At 42.3% G+C, this 27,713-nt stretch overlaps 1 protein-coding gene across 1 annotated transcript in view; it reads left to right on the top strand.

The window, feature by feature from the left end:
* Positions 1-1,690: 1,690 nt before the first annotated feature.
* The window catches only part of LOC149435448 (sphingosine 1-phosphate receptor 1-like), a 61,957-nt gene continuing 35,934 nt past the window's right edge, over positions 1,691-27,713 (top strand). Inside the window, exon 1 of the mRNA XM_089662631.1 lies at positions 1,691-1,830. The gene's annotated coding sequence lies outside the window, so the exon portion shown is untranslated. The remainder of the gene's footprint in view (positions 1,831-27,713) is intronic.

The following is a 27,713-nucleotide window of genomic DNA, read 5'->3' as shown; positions in this document are numbered from 1 at the left end:
TTTCCACCAGTGTAAAGGAGCATTTCACTGACCACCAATGTAAAGGAGCATTTCACTGACCACCAGTGTAAAGGAGCATTTCACTGACCACCAGTGTAAAGAAGCATTTCACCGGCCACCAGTGTAAAGGAGCATTTCACCGACCCCCAATGTAAAGGAGCATTTCACTGACCACCAATGTAAAGGAGCATTTCACTGACCACCAGTGTAAAGAAGCATTTCACCGGCCACCAATGTAAAGGAGCATTTCACCGACCCCCAATGTAAAGGAGCATTTCACCGGCCACCAGTGTAAAGGAGCATTTCACTAACCACCAATGTAAAGGAGCATTTCACCGACCACCAATGTAAAGGAGCATTTCACTGGCCACCAGTGTAAAGGAGCATTTCACTGACCACCACTGTAAAGGAGCATTTCACTGGCCACCAATGTAAAGGAGCATTTCACTGACCACCAATGTAAAGGAGCATTTCACTGACCACCAGTGTAAAGGAGCATTTCACTGACCACCAATGTAAAGGAGCATTTCACTGGCCACCAATGTAAAGGAGCATTTCACTGGCCACCAATGTAAAGGAGCATTTCACTAACCACCAATGTAAAGGAGCATTTCATTGGCCATCAATGTAAAGGAGTATTTCACCGACCACCAATGCAAAGAAGCATTTCACTAACCACCAATGTAAAGGAGCATTTCACTAACCACCAATGTAAAGGAGCATTTCACCGACCACCAATGTAAAGGAGTATTTCACCGACCACCAATGTAAAGAAGCATTTCACTGACCACCAATGTAAAGGAGAATTTCACCAACCACCAATGTAAAGGAGCATTTCACCGACCACCAATGTAAAGGAGTATTTCACCGACCACCAATGTAAAGGAGCATTTCACCGACCACCAATGTAAAGGAGCATTTCACCGACCACCAATGTAAAGGAGCATTTCACTAACCACCAATGTAAAGGAGCATTTCACTGACCACCAATGTAAAGGAGAATTTCACCAACCACCAATGTAAAGGAGCATTTCACCGACCACCAATGTAAAGGAGCATTTCACTAACCACCAATGTAAAGGAGCATTTCACTAACCACCAATGTAAAGGAGCATTTCACTGGCCATTCATGTAAAGGAGTATTTCACTGGCCACCAATGTAAAGGAGAATTTCACCAACCACCAATGTAAAGGGGCATTTCACTGACCACCAATTTAGGGGGAACTTTTCCATGGATCATTAAAGTAAGTGTGTATTTCTTCGCCGATCACCAATGCAAGGATAGATTAAGATTTTTACTGTCTGCATTTATATTCTGGATGTTATTTGTTTCATGTATTATATTTAATAAAAATATTTTGCTGTGTAGAGCAGCCCTGAGTGTCAAGTACACCAAGTACTCCACATTCTGTATTCTTTTATTTCAGCATACTGTCTACACTAATGTATCATGAGCTGTAGATGTAGTAATTATTAGCAGGGGTTCCCCGAGACCTACAAATGATTTCAAAGGTTCCTCCCAGTTAGAAAGGTTGATGTAAAGTAATAGAAGACGAAATTGTGTGTGAGCTAGCAGGGGGAGGAGGCTGAGCAGATACAGACTTGTGTCAGACAGGGGTTGAGGAAGGATAGTTTGATATATGAGGACAGGCAGCTGGGCAGGCTTTTCATATGTAAGCAGCACAGAGGATGGGCAGGGCAGAGCTGAGCTGGATCCCTACAGGAGGAGGTCTCAGTCTTATCTGCTGCCTGGAGCAGGCACAGGGCTGGGGTCTCCTTCTCTCCTCCTCAGAAGTTTGGATTTAGCAGACAAAACTTTGCTGTGCAAGGTAGGTCCCCACTGCTTCATTGCTTGGCTTTGTCCATCTCACCACCAAACTTTTCATTAAGTTTTCTTCTTGTTCCCCTGACACCCTGCAGCACATTGCAATGGAATGCAAGTAAAATGTTCTCCGTCCCCCTAAACCAGCATCCATCCAGTGCTCCTAGGGTAATATTCAATCCAGATGTGGAATACCTTCCGTATAGCTCTAGTGTAGAAAAAGTTCTGCAGGAGATCCCTAATTACCCTTGGACCTGCTGAACCGTCTTTTCCCACGGCTGTGGCCACTTGTCACCTCTTGTTGGGAAGGAATAATTGATGGATGAGCATTACCTCATTCCTGGATTGGCACAATAGATAGATTAGCGGGAGAAATAGTTGGGTTTTTTTTTCTGTAGATATGTTGGGGCTGATTAATGAAAACTGGAGTAAAGGAAGAAAATGAAGCAAGTTGGGTCTTTTGTCCGTAGAAGTGGATTCTTTGGGCCAACCTGAGGAATCTTTTGTACATTGTAGTCCTTCAAATACTTTGGGGCAACCTGAGTGATCTTTTGTCCATCGTAGTTCTTCAGATTCTTTGGACAACCAGTGAGATGTTTTGTCCATAGTAGTCCTTCAGATTCTTTGGACAACCAGTGAGATCTTTCGTCCATGGTTGTCCTTCAGATTCTTTGGACAACCTGAGGAATCTGTTGTACATTGTAGTCCTTCAGATTCTTTGGGCCAATCTGAGGAATCTATTGTACATTGTAGTCCTTCAGATTCTTTGGGCCAATCTGAGGAATCTATTGTACGTTGTAGTCCTTCAGATACTTTGGGGCAACCTGAGCGATCGTTTGCCCATGGTAGTCCTTCAGATTCTTTGGACAACCAATGAGATCTTTTGTACATGTTAGTCCTTCAGATACCTTGGGGTAAACAGTTGGGTTTCCTCTTTCCAATCAATCAAGTAATCTGTTTTCTAGAGGCAACTGCTTCCTCCACTGTAGCTAGGCAGTTAAGTATCTTTGTTCGCGCTGAAAGGATGAAGTTGGTTGGGCAACCGAATCGGTTATTATTATTATTATTATTATACAGGATTTATATAGCGCCAACAGTTTCCTCAGCACTTTACAATATAAGGGGGACAGTACAGCAACAATACAGTTCAATACAAGAGGGTTAGGAGGGCCTGTTCCTGGGAGCTTACAATCTAAGAGATATCAATTTTCATAAACTCCTGTCTCTCTTGTTGAAGCAGATGTTTTCTCACCATAGTAAAGAAGTTATTATACAAAGATAAGTTTAATTACACTGAAAACAAAATTTTGCTCCTGTGAAGGTTCTCATTTAGGCTTGGTTCACACCTATGCAGTTTGGTTTTGATCCATTTTTATAATGCATTTTGCATTTTGCTTTGCGTTTTTACACATGCGTTTTTGCCACTTTTTACTGTGTTTTGCATTTTTTCAGCTTTTTTTTTGTTAAAGAGGAAATATTTTTGTTGCTAGGCAGAATAAAAATGCAAAATGTGGTAAAAATTCAGCAAAAAATGCACTACATGCGTTTCGGCAGCATCTCCATTGAACTTTATTGTAGCAAAAACACTGCTTTTTGCTTTTAAAATAGTCCCTGACTGCATAGATGTGAACTTGTCCCATAGGAAACCATGGTAATGGACTGTAGTGCGTTTCTGCAAAAAGCACTAAAAAAGCATTGGTGTGAACCAGACATTAGGGCTCATTTAGACATGCAAAGAAATGTTAGCGCCCATTAATGCACCTAATGTGTTGAGATGCGTTAATGGTGTGTTTGGTGAATTTTTTATGCATTTGCATTGCGTTGAACACTTGCAAAACACCCCCTCTTTGTTGTTGTTTTTTTTTTTTACTGTACAGATCTTTGTATTGCCTTCTTGGCTAGTAAAGCTTTCTATTTATTTATTTCAGATACTTATATATCGTCATCAATTTACGCAGCACTTTACATACATAGTGTATAGTGTACATTCACATCAGTCCCTAACCCTCAAGGGGCGTACAATCTAAGGTCCCTAACTTACATTCATACATACACATACTAGGGACAATTTAGACAGGATCCAATTAACCTACCAGCATGTGTTTGGAGTGTGGGAGAAAACCGGAGTACCCGGAGGAAACCAACGCAGGCACAGGGAGAACATGCAAACTCCATGCAAGTGGTGCCGTGGTTGGGATTCAAACCAATGACCCTAGTACTGCCAGGCAGAAATGCTAACCATTTAGCCACTATATGCATCTCTAACATGCTGTGAACACCATAGGGGAATTTGTGATGCGTTTGCAGCGCGTTTACATTTGGGGAGCAGCAAAGCCTACCAAACGATACATGTCGGGTCACTTTTGACACAACACAACATGACACAACACTAATGCACACACCTTTGACAAGCATTCAAAAATGCATTAAAAAATGCTCATGAAACGCCTGCTGTTGAAGCTAGTGTAAACGTAGCCTTGCCCATGTCTTGGTATAGCTAGCAGTAGTTATGATACGTCCAGTTGACTGAGACTAATTGCCACTAACTTTGATTTCCTTTCCTAAAATTTAACAAAAGCATTAACTAATAATATTGACTTTTATGTACAAAGAGTTTAACATGTATCTAAATCCAGGAACATAAAAGAAACATATTGCAGCTTACCTTTCCCTAGGCTACATGCACCAGGACAGTTTGGCCCACCAGCGTCAAGTATTGGCATTTTCGGGTGCTCAGGAGGCATGGGTACACTGTCCAACCACACTGCCAGCAGCCTTGTCATAACCTAGGACAGGCTGAAATTTGCCATGGCTGGGCGATATACTGAGCGGCACTTGTACTTAGAGCCGTATGCGTTCTGGAATTTGGGACATAAGTCGCTAAGCTCATGTGGGCCTGACTGCAAATACTGCTTGGTACAGCCTCCAGAAGCTGCGTATTTCAGCCTGTCAAAGACTTTGACAGGCTGCTGGCAGTAAGGAGTGATGCTGTACCTGTGCCTTCATGGTACCCAAAAATGCCAGGATTTGCCGATGACACGTCAAAACAAAAGGCTCCATTCACATCTGAGTGTAGCGGTTTTTTTGCACGTTTTGTCACATTTTTGCAAACGTTTGTGCACGATTTGTTCAGGCGCTTTCAGGTTTTTTGTGTTCTGCTGTTTTTGTATTAGCCAATATAGAAAAATTTCATCTGCGACATCAATTGTTGCCATATTTTGCCATGCCAAAAAAACGCTCTTGGCCATACAACAAAATTCGCGAAAGCACATTATAAACGCGCAATTTGCGCTTTTCCATGTATTTCTATGGGAATAAAAACGTGCCCAAAACACATCAATCTGCCTGAGTGGAGCTCCAAAACTATTGTGAGCCTCAGGAGTTCTGCTTCCGGTGACTTGGAGTGGAGATGTGAACCATCTCCATAGACTAATATTGATTTTTTTCTCCATGAGTGTTTGGAGCTTCGAGATTCACTCTACAAAACGCTCAGATGTGAATGGGGCCACAGTGTGCTGAGGCTTTAGTGGCTGATTTTTTTTTTTTTTTCATGCTTTTTTTTTTTTTTTTTCCTTCTTACAACTGCTTTCACACTGATCAGTTTTTGTTCAGATGTTCAGTTAAAAGATAAAGGAAAGAAAAATGCATCTCTTTAAACTCTATGGAACTCTTCACACTGGTCCGTTGCGCTTCAGTTGCATTTTTAAAAATCCTGCTTTCTGGTGCATATTTAGTCAGGGAAAAAAAAAGCACAAAAAAATGGACCTCTCCATTGAAATGAATGGAAAATGCGGCAAAAATACATAAAAAACGCAACACGCTTGTGGAAAGTGCTGTGTCCAGTCCATAGATTTTGGGGGAACACGTGATGCAAGCACATAAAAAATGCATGAAGAGCGCAACACAACGCGGCAAACACGCATATTATTATTATACAGGATTTATATCGCGCCAACAGTTTGCTCAGCACTTTACAATATAACAGTAGACAATACAGCAACAATACAGTTCAATACAAGAGGGTTAGGAGCAGGGGCGGACTGACAACTCATGGGGCCCCTGTGTCCTCGCTCACACTCAAACCACACCCAAGAAAGCCTATGAAAGGTATTCATGGGGCCCCCCACTGACCCTGGACCCTGGGGCAGTGCCCGAATGCCTGAATGGTCAGTCCGCCCCTGGTTAGGAGGGCCCTGCTCCTTGGAGCTTACAATCTAGCATATGCGTTTTTTGATACAGAGCAGTGTGAAAGCAGATTTATTTTCACCTATTGATCCTGCCGGGGGCATACTACCTGTCCCACACTGTAAGCGGCACCATTGTCACCCTAGGAGAGGAGTGTGTTAGGACTATATATCACGTCCCCTTCTCCATAACATAGGAGGAGGTGTTTTGTAGTCCACTGAGCTAGCTGGGAACAATGCAATAATTGTCCACAGAGGTAGACAGCACAGAAAATGATCAGCTCACATTATTTATGGCAGAATGAACAGTGATTTTCTTTTTGCAGATATATTACAATGATTTCAGTTGTACATTTAATGGACCATAGGATACATTTCTTGGTAGCGTTTACTTACCCTTTATGGTGATTGTAGCAGCATTAGTGAACTCGCACCAACACGGCTCAGCACTGTCCATGTTACTTTTTCGTTACATGAGCCTCTGAACAAATGTTTAATTTATGTAGGGTTTAATTCCCCTTTTTTTTGCATGAGATAATAAATTTACATCATTCTATACACTGCACATGGGTAAAAGACATTTCCAACATATTGGCAACAGTTGAATACTGTCTGAGTCTTTTTTTTTTTTTTGCACTAAGGGCATATTTTGAATTTGTAGATACCACAGACACCCATTATTCACTTGCGGGTCGCCTACCGCAGTTTTACCGCTGCACCAGATCACATACTGTAGTTGGAAATTACTTTTGCACATGTGCAGCATATGGAATGATGTCAATCTATTATTTGTTTCCAGTAATAAATGCATCAAACTCTAAATAAGTGAAACATTTGTTCTGATACTTACATAATTTTTCCCGGATGTTTTATTTGCTCCTGCGATCATGATATGAAAATATATTATAAAATACAAAGACGTGATTTCCGCTATTATCGGTTTGGAGCGATGACAGATGAATCGTGGCTGCTGCATGTTATTGCGTTGTGAAGGCAGCGTTTTGTGTGTGTTTTGAATTGTCTTACCTGTCATTATATGCGGCGTCTCCCAAGTTCTGGAGATCAGCAGACAGACAGACAGATCTACCCGTCTGATTCAATAAAATCTATGAAATCTGTACTTTCCCCCCAAATGATGATCTTCTTAGTGATGACAATGCATCCCTGCCATCTCTAGCAATATTTGTTCTGTGTGGTTTGGTGACTTTTAAATCATTATACTGCTGAGCAGCAGTTCTAACTACATATTCTAGATTTGACTTGTACTGTATGTTGTCATATACCACAAGCAGATTTTCTATAAGTCATGCTAACCAAACATGCAAAGACTTCACTACTGACTGTAAACAGCATTGATGGAGAAATCTCTCATGTTGGCTATTGTATTTAGATAGCCAGCTCCTGCAGCTGTCTGAATATCCAAACAGGGACTGCATCTGATTGGTGCAGGCACTGCTGCCCAGCAACTGCTGTTAAAGTGGATGTAAACCTCAGACATGAAATATGAACAAAGCCTATCCCTCTATTATAGAGTGTACTTGTCTCAGTTAAAGTGTTACTAAACCCAGGATCCTGCATTCACTATATCTGGTCTCCCCGGACCCTGCATTCACTATATCCGGTCTCTCCGGACCCTGTATTCACTATATCTGGTCTCCCCAGACCCTACATTCATTATATCTGGTTCCCCCGGACTCTGCATTCACTATATCCAGTCACCCCAGACCCTACATTCATTATATCTGGTTCCCCCGGACTCTGCATTCACTATATCCGGTCTCCTCGGACCCAACATTCATTATATCTGGTCTCCTCGGACCCTGCATTCATTATATCCGGTCTCCCAGGACCCTGCATTCACTATATCTGGTCTCCCCGGACCCTGCATTCACTATATCTGATCTCCCAGGACCCTGCATTCACTATATCTGGTCTCCCCGGACCCTGCATTCACTATATCTGGTCTCCCCGGACCCTGCATTCACTATATCCGGTCTCCCCGGACCCTGCATTCACTATATCCGGTCTCCCCAGACCCTGCACTCACTATATCTGGTCTCCCCAGGTCCCTGCATTCACTATATCCGATCTCCCCGAACCCTGCATTCACTATATCCGGTCTCCCCGGACCCTGCATTCACTATATCCGGTCCCCCCAGACCCTGCATTCACTATATCTGGTCTCCCCGGACCCTGCATCCACTATATCTGGTCTCCCCGGACCCTGCATTCCTTATATCCTGTCTCCCCGGACCCTGCATTCACTATATCTGGTCTCCCCGGACCCTGCATTCACTATATCTGATCTCCCTGGACACCGCATTCACTATACCTGGTCTCCCTGGACCCTGCATTCACTATATCTGGTCTCCCCGGACCCTGGATTCACTATATCTGGTCTCCCCGGACCCCGCATTCACTATACCTGGTCTCCCACAGTACACAGAACATAGAAATGCAATTATTTTAGTAAATATAAACTGCTAAATACCTTTTCTCATCAGAGCAGTCTTGTGACTTCTACCAGTGTCCAGCAGAGCACTGGTTAAAGCTTGTAGGAGGAGCTTTCATTTTGCTCTAGGAGGATGCACAACCACTGACCTCTGTCTGGACAGGGCTGATTGGTCCTGTGCTGATCACATGCACTCTCCCAAGAAAAAAAAAAAAAAACACCTCTCTAACAATACACACCAAACTGAGCATGTGCAGAGTAACTCCACATGATATGTGTTATCAGGAGATAAGAGGGGAACACTGGAAGAAGGGGAGGATTAGAAAAGTGAGGATCAATCAGTGTTTTTAAACAATGCAGAGGATTAACCCCTTAGGTACCACAGTGAGTATAACAAGCATGCTTTACTGCATATACAGACTGATTGTACTGTTGCTGGTTTAGTAACAATTTAAGAGCACTCAGTGTCATTTCTGTCTGCTGCTTCCTTCCTCTGCTATTTGCCTGAATCACTTCTGACATGTTTTCCTGACACCAAAAGAGAAAAGGTAACAGGGGAGGGAGCTCCAGCAGATAGACAGCCTCAGCTCTGTTCCTGTAAGGGGGGGTGTGTCTCTTCCCTCCAATCTGCTCTCAGATCTCTCCTTACTGAGCTCTGCAGAGTGTAACTTCAGCTCTCCGCCCCCCTTTTTCTGAACTCTCAGACAAGCTTTATAAATTTAGCACTTTGAACGGATGTAGATAAGGGAAGACTGCAGATAAACAGAACTTATGTAGGGAGACTTGTTTCATCTTTGTGGATAGTCCCTTCAGTGCGTTTAGTGTTTTTTGACCAAAACATTCCTCTCCTGAACACGATTCTTCTGCGTTCAGAAGAGGAACGTTTAAAGGTTCATGTAGACTGCAGCTGATAATCTCACATTCAGGAGTTTTTCTGTTTTTTTTTCAGCAGCCCCTGAACTCTCCCTAATGTTTTCCTATGTGTCCATGTACACATCTTCATTTACAGTCGTTTACAGTCGTTGAGTTTACAGTTGTTTTTTTGAATGCACCAAACTTGCTTTCAGGAGTAGATTTTATCAGCGTTTGAAACGCCAAATGCTTGTAAATGCTTGTAAACTCGACTAACCGCGTTCATAAGCGTTTGCGTTTAGAAGTGTTTTTTAACTGTTGCATATCTAGATGCTGTCCAGAGTCTTTTTTCATCATCAGAAATGCATGCAAAGCGTTTTCCATGTATTCAAATGGACCCGGTACACCAGCGCAGTCAGTTCCAGGTTTTGCGTGAAGGAAAAAATGGTAGAACGTGCCGCATTATTCTCATGATGGGATCCATAGTGAATACAACCAGAAAAGACAGGTCATCTCAACACATACTGCTCTCCCTGCTTCTGCTCTCTCTATTTCTCTCAAAATGTCTGAAATAGTTCATTTTTTCCTATTTTTCAGTGCATTCTGGGCATTTGGGAAGGTCTCCTGGGGTTATCTTTAAAAAATGCTTCTAAACGCAAACGCACATAAACGCGGCTAAACAGCCATTTTTTAACCTACATTTTCCAACAGTCAGTTTCCATCGTTCAGAATTGTTTTCCAAATGTCCTGCCTACATGGAGCCTTATTGCCCCTAAACTCTGCTGATCCTAAACTCTGGTAAATGCCTGTATGTACATGGACACATAGGTGTTCGTTTAGGACACAAAGAATAGCTGCGATTCAGAGGATCGCAGCTACTCTCTGGTCATTCACAGTTTATGACACTCAGGAGATCAGCGAGGCGCGATGTCAGCCCTTCACTGGAGATCCGTGTTCTCCCTCCAGATTCTCCAGCCCAGAGCTGGAGAATCGGAGGGACCGCAAACTAAGCAGCGATAATTTACCTCTGCTTAGTAAACTGATCTCTTACTGTAATCTCACAAGAATTTAGTAAAAGCAGCTGTTTTCCAGCGTTTGTAGATCATTCTCCCTACGTTCGGAGAACAGATCTACACCGCTTCATAAAAGGCATTCACAGGAGAACTGTGTTCTCCGAGAATTCCGGAGAACTGAGCAGCGATTATTTACCGCTGGTTCATAAACGGACACCATAGGATTTTAATGAGTTGAGTTCAAGGGCTTTGGCAAAACAAAATGCCCAAATTTCCTAGTAGCAGCAATGTACATGAGGCCTTACAGAGCAGATCACTTTAATATTGGCCCCTGTAGAAGCTTATAATTTCCTTTCCTTCACTCCCCCCCTGCAGAGTTCCTACGGAGGAGCACGGTCCCCAATCCCGCCCCAGTGACAGTTTATTAATAAAGGGATGAGTTAATGACATTTCAATTGTAGGGTTTACATACACTTTAAATACAGAGGGTCAGCATGACAGCCAGACAGCTAGCATTTTCAAGAGAGCAGTAGCAACCTTTGTGTTTCTAAATGATCAGTTTCCTTTGAGTTGCATTCCATCAGCTAAACTTGTAATGGTATGTAGTCTAAAACTGAAACTTTTTTTTTTTTTTTAATTTTTGATTTAGTTTTTGACCCCTGCAAGGTTTCTGTGTCCCTTTTGTGAGATTTCCCTTCACTTCCTGTGCTGGAGAAATAACAGGAAGAGGAAGATTCTCCAAAGAGGGCGGTCCCCTTTGGAAAAATTCTCCTCACCTCCTCTCTGTGAATTCCACAGATTCCTTTCTGTGAATCTTATATTTTCCTTCATTGTGTATCAAGGTCAATGGTCACCAGGACAAATGGAGAGATTAAAGCTGGCTTGACACTAATAGATTTTCAAATCTACATTCATAGAAGCAGCCACAGAATAGAAAAGTCTGTCCTCTGCCAGCATGCTACAGAGATGGACCCTTACTAGCAGTGGAGAAGCAGTGGTTTCTCTCCAATCATCAATGCTTATACTGCCTGATGATTTTGGATAGAGTGAGGAAAGACTAGAACCTTTGTTGGGTTTTATTGATGTCTGTATCCATTGCTTCCAGTCGTTGTGATAGTGGTGACAGTGGTAGCCAGGTAGTTGTGAACATATACTGTCTTGTTACATTGCATTGTAATACTTTTTTCCCCCTTTTTAAACTTCTATTTAATTTTATATAACAAGTCCTGTTTTGCGCATTGGTGTGAACTGAAGCAATAGGACATAAGGGACATTTCTTTGTCTATGCCAGGGTTTCTCAACCAGGATTCCATGGAAATCTAGGGTTCCTCCAGAGGTTTCTAGGGGTTCCTTGAGCAATGAGCAATTTCTGCCTCTTAGATAAGTTCCAACTAACTCCATTGATCGTTTTAGCCATCTGTAGAGGGTAATTCTTCCCAATGACCACAAGTGTAAGGAACATCCTCCTCACTGACCATCAAACCAATGTATCATGAGTTGTAGATATAGTAATTCTTGACAGTGGTTCCATGGGACTGGAAAGTTATTTCAAGGGTTCCTCCAAAGGTCGTTAGGGGTTCCTTGAGCAATGAGCAAATTCTGCCTCTTAGATAAGTTCCAACTAACTCCATTGATCGTTTTCACCATCTGTAAGGGGGTAATTCTTCCCAATGTCCACAAGTGTAAGGAGCATTCTTCCCACTGACCACCACACCAATGTAGCATGAGTTGTAGATATAGTAATTCTTGACAGTGGTTCCATGGGACTGGAAAGTTATTTCAAGGGTTCCTCCAAAGGTTGTTAGGGGTTCCTTGAGCAATGAGCAAATTCTGCCTCTTAGATAAGTTCCAACTAACTCCATTGATCGTTTTAGCCATCTATAAGGAGGTAAATTCTTCCCAATGACCACAAGTGTAAGGAGCATTCTTCCCACTGCTCATCACACTAATGTATCATGAGTTGTAGATATAGTAATTCTTGACAGGGGTTCCCTGGTACTGGAAAGATATTTCAAGGGTTCCTCTGTGTCGAAAAGGTTGAGAAAGGCTTGTCTGTGCATTAAGACCATATTGGTCAATGCTGCCGAACACAACCTAGTGGGGCTGGTGTGAATGAGCCCTAGGACGCAAAGTCAGTTTGTTTTTTTTATTGCTGCCTGCGCTTCTATTTAGAGTTTTATTCATCATTTCCAAAGTGAATTGTTTGGAAATTTAAAGGAGAACTATGGCCAAAGCTATTTTGGTTATAGTTCTATGGATCACAGGAGTGCAGTTTGTTCTGCACTCCTATGACTCGTTTTCAGCAGACAGCGAGCTAAAGCCTGTTGTTGGCTGACATCACTCAGCTGGTCCAAGCTGGGGAAAGAACTCGACTTTACAGTCAGGATCCAACCATAAGCCTGGACCGATGGCCGACTCAGCCTCTCAGCTGTGCCGCTGGGAGACTGAGCCAGCTGCTTCCTCCCCAGCACTCCAGTGAGCGCTGGAGGAGCAGTGCAGGCAGTGATGACTGACAGTCTGCTCAGATTGGAAGGGAGAAATGAGCTATCAGCGGTGTTTGATTGCTCAGTTCTCAGTGCAGAGGCATCAGTCGATGCTGCATCCACTCAGATGAGTATAACGTTTTTTCCTATATACCCCATTTCTCTTTTAAATTTTTATTACTGTCCTTCGAACCCTTTCTGAAGTGAGGGGAATTCTTCGCCCATGAGAGTAACCAGACAGTAATAATAGTCCAACAAAAGTTAGAATTGTATTATTCTAAAAAAAAAAAAAAGTTTGGCTGGAGCTCCACTTTAAAATTCCATTTAATTAAAAATTTCTTTAAAATTAAGGGACCTATCGTGACTTTTGTCCCCAACAACTTAAGGCATTTAAGAATAGTACATTTAAGGGTCAAAATAACAAAAAAGAACACTTTGATTTGGAAGCTTTCAAGGCATGAGGCCCTTTCATCTCATTGATTTGACGGGCAGCCTGACGAAGGGACTGCATGTCTTGAAAGAGTATTTCTTTATTTAGAACTTTGTTACAAACTGTCATACAAACATTGCAAACAAAAAGTACATTAACAAAAAAAAAAAAAAAATTGAAATAGAAATTAGAATTGAATTAAAATAAAAGTAAAATAGCAATAATTAAAATAAAAGTAAAAATAAAAAATAATTAAAATAAAACAAATTAAAATTAAAGTAAAACAACACAGCAATAACTAAAATTAAATATTAAAATAAAACAAAAATTAAAGAATTAAAATGTAATACATGTTAAAATTAAAAAATGTGCAATAACAAACTACATGAACAAAAAAGAAAAATACTTATACCATTTAATGCAGAGCAAACTAAAAGAACAGTGAGGTGAAGGTTGCTGTTAACAGGTCCTTGCGGTACAGCAATGCTTTTCTTTTTGAGCTACCACAATTAATATGAGTGTTTCAGTTTACTAAATATTGAATTGAGTTTATTGTTTAATAGATTTGTTGCAGGAGAAAATGATTAGCAAAGCACAAATGTGCAACTTCCTCAAGCAGGAAGCAGAGCTTGCATATGTAAGGTGCAAATATGGCCCCCATATACATCGTTAATTATAAACTAGACCTTGACAGAAGGCATTTGGTATCTTAATGCGCAATGATAAGACTATGTACATTAAGCTGATCTTTTTGATCTTTGATTTGCATTGAAGAAATTAATTATAAGACCGCAGTCCCCCTTTAAATGAATGAAATGGATCTGGTGACCATCATTGGCATTACAAGTACCAGTAGATTGCACTGTACAGTGAATGACCTAGAAAGGAATAGAGATCTGCTGTGTTGGATATTTTGGAATCATTATTGCTTCCCCCAAGAATTAATTGCTGAATGGACAGCTCTGATGCTCTCCTATGCTCATTGTTGCTTGGTAATTAACATGGCCCAACTGTCCCAAGAAATGCTCTGGCTTGTTGGATCATTAGTAAATATTGGGTTTTGCCTGGATTATAACTGGAGAGGATGGGCATGGACAGGCTCAGTTTGATGCTAGCGTTGCCTGTATAAACATGACCACTTGGCCAAGCATTCATGTATTTGCCTAATACAGGGTTTCTCAGCTAGGACTCCTCCAGAGGTTTCTATGGGTTCCTTGGGCAGTGAGCAAGTTCTACCTCTCAGATAAGTGACACCATTGATCTTTTTAGCTATCTGTAAGGGGGTATTTCTTTTGACCACAAGTGTAAGGAGGTTGTAGATATAGTCATTTTTATGAGGGGTTCCTTGAGACCTGAAAGCTACTACAAGGGTTCCTCTGTGTTGAAAAGGTTTGGAAAGGCTGGCCTAGGAGAAAAAAGATCAACAACTCTGGCACCTTGGGGGCAAAAACAGCAATTAGATAACATTTTTGAATGTTTCTGCAGGTACGCATAAACATCTAGATGAAAATAACCAACTATCATCTCAAGTCAAGTCTGTGGATACCATAGGTCTCTTGATATCCTCAGGTCAGAATCCTGACACACAGTTACTAGTTTGGTAACTTTACATGACTGAATATGAGGTGTGGAGTTCAGTAATTAGAATTTCTCCATTTCCTTGGTATAAAACCCTGAGGACAATCAGCACTATTGAAATGTAAACCAACACATTGTATTCAATGGTAAAGCATTTCTATACCCTCCAGTTAGGAACATGGCCAGTGGGCTTGTGAGATTAGTGTAAATACAGTAGGAATGCTTTGTCTTCCAGTTTGGGATGGTTCAGCTCTTCCAGCCATGGAACAGTGAACTACAATGAAAGACAAAGTACTAGGTCATTCTCAAAAGTCACAGAAAACCAGTTCCTGCCATCTCAGCTGCAACGTTCTGGTTGGACATTTCAAGTCTACATCTTGCCATAGATACGCAGATGTCTAACCAGTAGCTCCAAGAGATGAGAACTTGGCCCTCACGCCTAGGATCACTGGAGTGTTTTGACCTGCCAAAGCTTTCTACTCATTCTGGCCAACAAACAAAAGCTCCACATGTGCACAGAGACAATAGCTATCATTTCTACAGAGAACAGGGAAGGATCAACAGTTTTATAGAAATGCTAAATGTTCTTGAGAACATTTGATTGCTAGAATAGGTTTAACATTGGAATAGCTAATTATGGCATTTAAGGTAGCAGTGAACAGGTGATAAAGGAGCCAAAAGCCCACCTTTATAGTACAGTGAGATACAGTATTGTCTTTCTATAGCAGAAGGTGTTTACATGTCCTCACTTCCAAAACAAATCCCAAAAATATGGAGATTAGTCCTAAGTTTACACCATACCTTTACAGAACCAATATAACCAACTAGCATGCAACTGTTTCAGGATTCTTACCCTGATCAGTGGCAGATATGCCTTTACTGGCTCTATGAGGCAGAGCTTGTGGATACAACCATTCAGGTCATGGCGAGGCGGTACAGAAGAAGCAAAAAAACCTACCTCTAAAGTACTGTGAGATACAGCATTGCCTTCTTATGACAGGAGGTATTCACAAGTCCTCACTTCAAGGGCTAAATAAAAGTCTTGTTAGCTACTACACACCCGGATAATCACCTAGGTGTTGCTGGTAAAGTTTTTCTTGCTACATTCATGATGTTTGTTGGATCCCTTACCTGAGCTATGAAAAGGCTGTGTAATGTAAAAGGCTTAGTGTCACATTTATCTCTCTAGGTCTCAAATAAAACTCATTTTTAATCACACTGCGAATTCTTACTACCCCGCATATCAGGAAATATTAATTGTTATAGGATGGTTTGATGCCACCACAGGAGCAAATTTTTAGACATGTGCGTTTTGGAATGAATTGACTTTCGAAGGAAATTTGACTTTTGGATATTTGGATGTATATGAATCTCCGAATGGACATAATAACGAATTTGTAAAAAAAAGTTATAACAAAATTAAAGCAATAATAAAGGTTCAAGTCAGGGCCTGGACTGAGCAAAGCTAAAAGGGAGGGCCAGCATGACTGGGGTGTGCAGATGAGGCGGAGCGTGTATTTGGGTGGGAGTATATGCAGGAGGTAAGGGGGTGGTTACTCACCTGATTAGAGTACACAAGCTTGAGGGGTGGTCTTGCCAGGATTAGGAGGGGGGTTGGGTCTTGTTGGAAGGTCAGTCAGAGCTTGTGCCAGCATGGGGGGGGCGGGGGTGTGGTTTCTCCCACCCTTCCACCCTGGAGCTGTTTCGTGTTTTTGTTTTGCTGTTTTGGTTATGGTTTGTTCTTTGTGTTTGTCCTGTTGTTTGTTTTGTGTGGGTTCCTTGAGTTTGTTTCTTGTCCAGAACTTGTCCTGAATTTTGTGTCCCAAGGTTTTTGTCTGTTTGTTTTGTCATGGCAGCCGGCAGGGGTCGATGGGTCTTTGAAGGCGGTGCTGGAGTGACAATTTGGTGGATTATGGGTTGGGCCCATCCTAGGTATGGGTGTTCCTTCCCAATTATAAGGTCACATTGGAAATGTGGGAGTTCATTGGCTGTATCTGGGACTACGTAACTGTAGTATTGTCCCCGAGGCTGTGTAGTAGCGGCTGGGGGCCTTTTCATTTGGTGTCAGATACAGCTGAGTTTTTGATGTGAGTAACGGTGCCTTCGAAGACCTTGGCCCGGTTGGGACCATTACTGTCAGTTATTATTTGAGTGTACTGTAAGAAGTGTTATGTTAGAGTTATGTTAAATAAATGGCTGCTATGGCCGGTTTTACACCAAAAAGAGAGTCGCGTGGTTATTTAGGTGGGGAAGGTTGAAGGGGGGGTGGTTTTTATGGATTAGGCAGTAAGTATTAGCCTTGATATTCTGCATGTCCATCAGTCATGTTATACTTACATGCTGTGTGCAGTGGTTTTGCACAGTGCAGCCTGTATCCTTCTCTTCTCGGGCGCCCTGCTGGCGCTCCTGGCTCTTCCTTTCTGTCAGGTGCCCCCATAGCAAGAAGCTTGCTATGGGGGCACCCAAGCAGGCTGCTCCCAAGTTGCTGCTCCGTGTGTCCATTCACACACGGAGCCACAACTTGGCTCCACCCCCACTCTCCTCATTGGCTTATTGGCTGTGATTGACAGCAGCCAAAGGCTCCCACTTGCTGTCTCAGCCAGTGAGGAGGCAGAGACCCGGGGACAGCCGAGGCTGTTGTGCACATCGATGGATCGTGATGGGGCTTAGGTAAGAAATGAGAGAGCTGGGGGCACTGATGCACACAGAAGGTTTTTTTACCTTTATGCATATAATGCTACCTTCATGTATAGAATGCATGAAGGTAAAAAACCTTGAGACGTCACCTTGATGACGTCACATGATGCAAAAGTAGTTTGAGCCAATGGGGAAATTAATTTAATTTTAAATCTCGTTCCATAATTCAGGTTCGGATAACGAATGGATCTGAATTTCATTGCTTTTGTTAATTCGGATGCACATGACGCCAATCAGTATTGTCCAGTTTCTCTTGATGGGTCGAAAATATCAAATCTGAGTAGTTTTGACATATAAATAACAAATCAACTGAAATACTGAAAACTAATATATAGCAACCTAACAAAAAAACTGCACATTTTTCTAATCCACCCGGAACAAGTATACTAAACGAATGACCGTAGATACAAAACAAATTCCGAAAACGAATCAGTTCAACATAACGAATATGACAAAATGAAATTCTTCAATGAACGAATGCATCCCAAATTAAACAAAAATTTCCGGGGTGCACATGTCTACAGATTATCATATGTGAATGAGGGGAACAGTACAACCAATAGAGTCGAGTTGGAGCCATTATCTGAACTTACAAGTGGGGAGGAGCACATGAGAAAGCTAGCCAGTGATGCTCAGTCCTGGTTAAATGGTCAGGCCAGAGGTGATCATGACCAAGGAAGCTGCAGAGCTCAGAATGGTGGTGCTAATTGCAGCAGGGTTGTGTGACTCACAAGAGAGTCTGAACCAGGGGTGGACTGACCATTTGGAAACTCGGGCACTGCCCGAGGGCCCGGGGTCAGTAGGGGGCCCCATGAGATGCCCCTGGTACCGTTTTCATAGGCTTTTTTGAGTTTGGGCAAGGACACAGGGGCCCCATGATCCCCTATTACCCAGGGGCCCCATGAGTTGTCAGTCCGCCCCTGGTCTGAACAGAATTTTTTTATATTCTGGAGATGATTCAGGAAAAACAGTTGTTTGTAATTATCCGTTAGTTGTGATATTAGAAGTCTGAGGGTTGTTTCACAGAAAAGTGACATTTAGCCTTTTCATCCCCTCAAAAAATGATAAAAAACCCACATCCTTTTCATTTGCTCCTACACCAATTATCTCAGACTGCTGTTATACAGGGTGGACTTCTTACTGTTTAAAGAAAGGATCTTCAGCCTTCTATGCTGGCAGTACTTCTTTCCTGAGGCTAATGTGAGTTGGTGAGTTGCACTGCAAATTATTATTATTATTAGGGACGCACCAACATATCGGCCGAAAATAGTGTTATCAGCATTTTGCCGATAGGAAAAAAAGTGTCAATAGTTGCAAAGTCACGTCTTATAGACTTTCATGCAAAAACTCCCCCTAGTGACTGCAGTGCAAAATTGGTCTCATAAACTTTCATGCAAAGTCACATCCCCATTGACTTCAGTGCAAAAACGCCCTCTAGTGACTTCAATGCAAAATCATGTCTCATAGACTTTCATGCAAAATCGCCCCCTAGTGACTTCCATGAAAAATCGCATCTTATAGACATTCACGAATTTTCCAGCATGACCGATAAACGAAATGAGGAGGAACCGCGCAAATCGGCCGATGCCATTGCCCCACTAACAGTGCGAAAATCGGCTGATTATTCTTTCAGACGAAAAATCGGCCGATAAACGAACTGTCTATGGCCTGCATAACTCTTAACTGATAACCTGTAAAGGCTTTTAAAGCATCAGCTATGGATAAAGTACCATAGTTTGTCGCCCAGGCGTGTACAGATTTAGAGTGTAACATGTTTGGTATCTATTTACTTGGCGTAACATCAACATTTTATATTTTACCAAAAAAGTGGCTAATATATTTGTCTATTGTGTTTGTGCTTACTAAAGTTCATGAAAGTGTAAATACCGTGAGACATAAAAAATTGCAACGTCCACCATTATATTTTCTAGGGCCTCTGCTTAAAAATATATAATGTTTGGGGATTCTAAGCAATTATCTAGCAACAAAATGCAGATTTGTACATGTATGACAGAGTTTGGCAGGCATTGAAGCCATAACCGTGCCTATAGCATTTACTGTGTGTTTAGGATGTGGTTGCAAAGCATGGAGAGTGCTCGGGATAAGCAAAAATAAAAATACAGCACAGAGGGATTGTTTGGTTTAATATTAATGTGTGTGCAATACATCTGAGATGCAGATAAATGCTATAGGTACATAATTTGAATTAAAGACAGCGGTAACATTCAGTAAGGTTCAAAACCTGTGTGACTTTAGCTATACTGTTTTTTTTTCTGAGACATTGGGACATATATATATATATATATATATATATATATATATATATATATATACACTGCTCAAAAAAATTAAAGGAACACTTTGAAAACACATCAGATCTCACTGGGGAAAAATCTCCTGCTGGATATCTATAGTGATATGGACTGGGTAATGTGCTAGGAAGGTAAGGATGATTTTTTGATGGAAATTAAAATTATCAAGGTACAGAGGACTACATTCAAGGTCACCCCGAAAATCAAAGTGAAAAAATTATGCAGCAGGCGAGCCCATTTTGTTGAGATGTCATTGCAGCAACTCAGAATGGTACTCAGTAGTTTGTATGGCCCCCACGTGCTTGTATACATGCTTGACAATGTCGGGGGAGGCTCCTAATGAGACGCCAGATGGTGTCCTGGGGTATTTCCTCCCAGATCTGGACCCGGGCATCACTGAGCTCCTGGACAGTCTGAGGTGCAATATGGTGGCATCGGATGAACCGAAACATGATATCCCAGAGGTGTTCTTTTGGATTTAGGTCAGGTGAGCGTGGGGGCCATTCAATAGTATCAATTCCTTCATCCTCCAGGAACTGACTGCATACTCTCCCCACATGAGGCCGGGCATTGTCATGCACCAGGAGGAACCCAGGACCCACTGCACCAGTGTAGGGTCTGACAATGGGTCCAAGGATTTCATCCTGATACCTAATGGCAGTCAGGGTGCCATTGTCTAGCCTGTAGAGGATCTGTGCGTCCCTCCATGGATATGCCTCCCCAGACCATCACTGACCAACCACCAAAACGGTCATGCTGAACGATGTTACAGGCAGCATAACGTTCTCCACGGCTTCTCCAGACCCTTTCATATCTGTCACATGTGCTCAGGGTGAACCTGCTCTCATCTGTGAAAAGCACAGGGTGCCAGTGGCGGTCCTGCCAATTCTGGTGTTCAATGGCAAATGCCAATCGAGCTCTATGGTGTCGGGCAGTGAGCACAGGGCCCACTAGAGGACGTTGGGCCCTCAGGTCACCCTCATGAAATCTGTTTCTGATTGTTTTGTCAGAGACATTCACACCAGTGGCCTGCTGGAGGTAATTTTTTAGGGCTCTGGCAGTGCTCATCCTGTTCCTTCTTGCACAAAGGAGCAGATACCGGTCCTGCTGATGGGTTAAGGACCTTCTATGGCCCTGTCTAGCTCTCCTAGAGTAACTGCCTGTCTCCTGGAATCTCCTCCATGCTCTTGGGACTGTGCTGGGAGACACAGCAAACCTTCTAGCAATGACACATATTGATGTGCCATCCTAGAGGAGTTGGACTGCCTGTGCAACCTCTGTAGGGTCCAGGTATGGCCTCATGCTACCTGTAGTGACACTGACCCTAGCCAAATGCAAAACTAGTGAAAAACAGCCAGGAACTATGGAGTAGGGAAAACAAATGTCAGTGGACTCCACCTGTACAACCATTCCTGTTTTAGGATCGTCTCATTGTTGCCCATCTAGTGCACCTGTTATTAATTTCATTAACACCAAAGCAGCTGAAACTGATTAACAACCCCCTCTGCTAATATATATATATATATATATATATATAGTTATATATATAGTTATGTATATAATGTAACATTTAGTAAAATCAGTTTTGTTAATAACTTGTTAAACCTAATAAGACATCAGTGACTTTGCTTGGCATGCACGGAATATTGAACATGTACAGAAAATAAGAACTGGGCCTACCGGACAGAAATGACAACAGTGACACCTGCAGGTTGGGTAGTAAAACAGACATAAAAAACTGAATCCTGCTGATGCTATTTTTTATAACCTGAAACAAATGCATCCCTGAAAAGCAAGCAATGAATACTTACCTGTCCCGCTGACTACACCATTGAATTGCACTGGGTGGAAGAAAAACAGTTGCTCAAAGATCATCTGCAATTGATACTTAAGAGAGTGTCGGAAGCCTGTGTCCTTTGCAGTGCTCTGCATTTATCCCTGCCAGTCTCTTCATCCAGCTGAGTTCAATGACGTGGGCAGTGGGACAAGAAAATATTAGGACTTGTTCAAACATGTAGCCACTCCTCTGAAAATTGATCTGAGGTGAATCGCTTTTCAGAGGCACTTGACAGGCAGCAAGGAGGCAAAACACCTGTTTCAACCCACAAAATGCTGCACCATTGCACACACAACTGCATGCATTACAATGGCTGCAGGGAGGTTATGGTATAGCCCCAATGAGTTGAATGGGTCACATTCAGCTGTGGTGCCACCCAACAAAAGCAGTACACTGTTTTTTGTATGTTTTTTGCTGTGGCTACAAAGCAAAGCATGGCCGCCCTGGCCTGTGTACAGCCAGAGTGCATGTCCTTGTTTAGTACATGGATAGTAAAACTAAAGCTCAACCACCTGATTTTACTGCGGGCCCAATATGGTCCTTTGCTTGCCTTTATCTGGCCCTTGGGACACTATTCCTCCCAATAACACCAACAATGGGGTACTATTCCTCCCAATGACACCAACGATGGGGCACTATTCCTCCCACTGATACCAACAATGGGGCACTATTCCTCCCAATGACACCAACGATGGGGCACTATTCCTCCCAATGACACCAACGATGGGGCACTATTCCTCCCAATGACACCAACGATGGGGCACTATTTCTCCCACTGATACCAACAATGGGGCACTATTCCTCCCACTGATACCAACAATGGGGCACTATTCCTCCCAATGACACCAACGATGGGGTACTATTCCTCCCAATGACACCAACGATGGGGCACTATTTCTCCCACTGATACCAACAATGGGGCACTATTCCTCCCACTGATACCAACAATGGGGCACTATTCCTCCCAATGACACCAACGATGGGACACTATCCCTCCCAATAACACCAACGATGGGACATTATTCCTCCCAATGACACCAATGATGGGACACCATTCCTCCCAATGACACCAACGATGGGGCACTATTCCTCCCACTGATACCAACGATGGGGCACTATTCCTCCCCACTGATACCAACGATGGGGCACTATTCCTCCCCACTGATACCAACGATGGGGCACTATTCCTCCCCACTGATACCAATGATGGGGCACTATTCCTCCCACTGATACCAATGATGGGGCACTATTCCTCCCAATGACACCAATGATGGGACACTATTCCTCCCAATAACACTATTGATGGGGCATTATTCCTCCCAATGACACCCATAATGGGGTGTTACACAAGCACAATAAACTGACCCTTTGTTTAGAAAGTTTGGTGACCCCTTACTTAAGGCATGGTTCACACATGCCTACAGAGTAAAATGATTCATGAAGGCTGTGTCCATTCTTTGCTGGCAGTGAGGGGTGGTGCCTTATGCTATAACTTTATTGAAATATCAAAGTGACGTTTCAGTCACATCTGTCTACTGCTGCAGAGCTGCGGTGGGGTTACTGGCTCTGACATCAGGTGAGCTCCGGTGTGTTGTAGAAGGTCTGTAGGGTTCAATATTGAGTTGGCCCCGCCCTTTGCAGCTATAACAGCTTCAACTCTTCTGGGAAGGCCGTCCACAAGGTTTAGGAGTGTCTATGGGAATGTTTGACCATTCTTCCAGAAGCACATTTGTGAGGTCAGGCACTGATGTCGGGTGAGAAGGCCTGGCTCGCAGTCTCCACTCTAATTCATCCCAAAGGTGTTCTATCGGGTTGAGGTCAGGACTCTGTGCAGGCCAGTCAAGTTCCTCCACCCCAAACTGGCTCCTCCATGTCTTTATGGACCTTGCTTTGTGCACTGGTGCGCAGTCATGTTGGAACAGGAATTGGCCATCCCCAAACTGTTCTCACAAAGTTGGGAGCATGAAATTGTCCAAAATGTCTTGGTATGCTGACGCCTTAAGAGTTCAGCTGCAGTGTACATGAACCCTAAGAAAGTTTCATGAAAAATAGATCCCAGGGTCATTAAGTAGCACATGAATAGGGATTATTTTTGGAGAATAAGGGTGCCACTTAAAGGGGAACTAAAATGTTTTAGATATACTTATGAAATGTCTCAACTGGTAAAACAATTAGTAAACAATCTTATCAATGTGAGTTTATTTTGAAATATCCGCTCAGCTATCTTGCTGTATGTAAGAGAGAGGCTGCTATCCTCCATGTATATGAGATTGGGCTGCAGTGCATTCTGTGAATCCCAGGGGTTTTCAAGGTAAACTGATTTTTTTTAAGGACATTTGCTGGGTTAGACGTTTACAAGCTGATTTTACTTATTGCAAGGAGTCACAGTTTAAAGAGCTCATCTAAGTATAGAATAACATGTACTATGTATACTGTCATTTGGCTGCTATACCTTCCTGTGTCTGATTAGCAGATTTGTGCCTTCATTCTGTAATGTTCAGGCAGTAGAAGGTCCTATCCTTCCCATGTACTGGTCCTGGTGTCTGGGATTTTACTAGCTGATTAGTCTCTTTCCCATGTACAGTGTCTTATTGTCTCCTCCGAGAGGACAAATATGTTGTTTTTTATGTGGGATGTGAAGAAATGGTCCTTATATAAATAGAATCAGATAATCTTTCCTGTGCCGGGTGAATAACAAAATTTGGTCACGTTTCAGGAAATGGTAAATCTTCTGTTTGTAGGAAATGAGCGGCACTGTGACATCACTGACAGTACAATGGTGCTGAGTATCTGTGAATGGATAATGGTCACTGTGTGCTGTGTGATCGTACCAACCATAGAAAGATAATGATCACACCGCGCCGTATAATGATACCGAATATATAGTATACACACCGATAATGATCACACCGCGCCGTATAATGACACCTAATATACAGTATATACACCAATAATGATCACACTGCTCCGTATAATGATAGAGTATATATACACCGATAATGATCACACCGTGCCGTATAATGATAGAGTATATATACACCGATAATGATCACACCGCTCCGTATAATGATAGAGTATATATACACCGATAATGATCACACCGCTCCGTATAATGATAGAGTATATATACACCGATAATGATCACACCGCACCGTATAATGATAGAGTATATATACACCGATAATGATCACACCGCACCGTATAATGACACCGAGTATATATACACCGATAATGATCACACCATGCCGTATAATGACACCGAGTATATATACACCGATAATGATCACACCGCTCCGTATAATGACACCGAGTATACATACACCGATAATGATCACACCGTGCCGTATAATGACACCGAGTATATATACACCGATAATGATCACACCATGCCGTATAATGACACCGAGTATATATACACCGATAATGATCACACCGTACCGTATAATGACACCGAGTATATATACACCGATAATGATCACACCGCGCCGTATAATGACACCTAATATACAGTATATACACCAATAATGATCACACCGCTCCGTATAATGATAGAGTATATATACACCGATAATGATCACACCGCTCCGTATAATGATAGAGTATATATACACCGATAATGATCACACCGCGCCGTATAATGATAGAGTATATATACACCGATAATGATCACACCGCACCGTATAATGACACCGAGTATATATACACCAATAATGATCACACCGCGCCGTATAATGACACCGAGTATATATACACCGATAATGATCACACCGCACCGTATAATGACACCAAGTATATATACACCAATAATGATCACACCGTACCGTATAATGACACCGAGTATATATACACCGATAATGATCACACCGTGCCGTATAATGACACCGAGTATATATACACCGATAATGATCACACCGTGCCGTATAATGACACCGAGTATATATACACCGATAATGATCACACCGCACCGTATAATGACACCGAGTATATATACACCGATAATGATCACACCGCACCGTATAATGACACCGAGTATATATACACCGATAATGATCACACCATGCCGTATAATGACACCGAGTATATATACACCGATAATGATCACACCGCACCGTATAATGACACCAAGTATATATACACCAATAATGATCACACCGTACCGTATAATGACACCGAGTATATATACACCGATAATGATCACACCGTGCCGTATAATGACACCGAGTATATATACACCGATAATGATCACACCGTGCCGTATAATGACACCGAGTATATATACACCGATAATGATCACACCGCACCGTATAATGACACCGAGTATATATACACCGATAATGATCACACCGCGCCGTATAATGACACCGAGTATATATACACCGATAATGATCACACTGCACCGTATAATGACACCGAGTATATACACACCGATAATGATCACACCGCGCCGTATAATGATACCTAATATACAGTATATACACCAATAATGATCACACCGCTCCGTATAATGACACCGAGTATATATACACCAATAATGATCACACCGATCCGTATAATGACACCGAGTATATATACACCGATAATGATCACACCGCTCCGTATAATGACACCGAGTATATATACACCGATAATGATCACACCGCTCCGTATAATTACACCGATAATGATCACACCGCTCCGTATAATGACACAGAGTATATATACACCGATAATGATCACACCGCGCCGTATAATGACACCGAGTATATATACACCGATAATGATCACACCGCACCGTATAATGACACCGAGTATATATACACCGATAATGATCACACCGCTCCGTATAATGACACCGAGTATATATACACCGATAATAATCACACCGCGCCGTATAATGACACCGAGTATATATACACCGATAATGATCACACCGCGCCGTATAATGACACCGAGTATATATACACCGATAATGATCACACCGCTCCGTATAATGATAGAGTATATATACACCGATAATGATCACACCGCACCGTATAATGACACCGAGTATATATACACCGATAATGATCACACCGCGCCGTATAATGACACCCAGTATACATACACCGATAATGATCACACCGCGCCGTATAATGACACCGAGTATATATACACCGATAATGATCACACCACTCCGTATAATGACACCGAGTATATATACGCCGATAATGATCACACCGCACCGTATAATGACACCGAGTATATATACACCGATAATGATCACACCGCTCCGTATAATGACACCGAGTATACATACACCGATAATGATCACACCGCTCCGTGTAATGACACCGAGTATATATACACCGATAATGATCACACCGCGCCGTATAATGACACCGAGTACATATACGCCGATAATGATCACACCGCGCCGTATAATGATAGAGTATATATACACCGATAATGATCACACCGCACCGTATAATGACACCGAGTATATATACACCAATAATGATCACACCGCGCCGTATAATGACACCGAGTATATATACACCGATAATGATCACACCGCACCGTATAATGACACCAAGTATATATACACCAATAATGATCACACCGTACCGTATAATGACACCGAGTATATATACACCGATAATGATCACACCGTGCCGTATAATGACACCGAGTATATATACACCGATAATGATCACACCGTGCCGTATAATGACACCGAGTATATATACACCGATAATGATCACACCGCACCGTATAATGACACCGAGTATATATACACCGATAATGATCACACCATGCCGTATAATGACACCGAGTATATATACACCGATAATGATCACACCGCACCGTATAATGACACCAAGTATATATACACCAATAATGATCACACCGTACCGTATAATGACACCGAGTATATATACACCGATAATGATCACACCGTGCCGTATAATGACACCGAGTATATATACACCGATAATGATCACACCGTGCCGTATAATGACACCGAGTATATATACACCGATAATGATCACACCGCACCGTATAATGACACCGAGTATATATACACCGATAATGA

The sequence above is a fragment of the Staurois parvus genome, unplaced genomic scaffold (assembly GCF_062004578.1).
Source record: "Staurois parvus isolate SC_StPar_1 unplaced genomic scaffold, SC_StPar_1.0 ptg001506l, whole genome shotgun sequence".
NCBI classification, from domain to species: Eukaryota; Metazoa; Chordata; class Amphibia; order Anura; family Ranidae; genus Staurois; species Staurois parvus.
The sequence above is the reverse complement of the archived record's forward strand: the minus strand, read 5'-3'. Positions and strand labels throughout refer to the sequence as shown.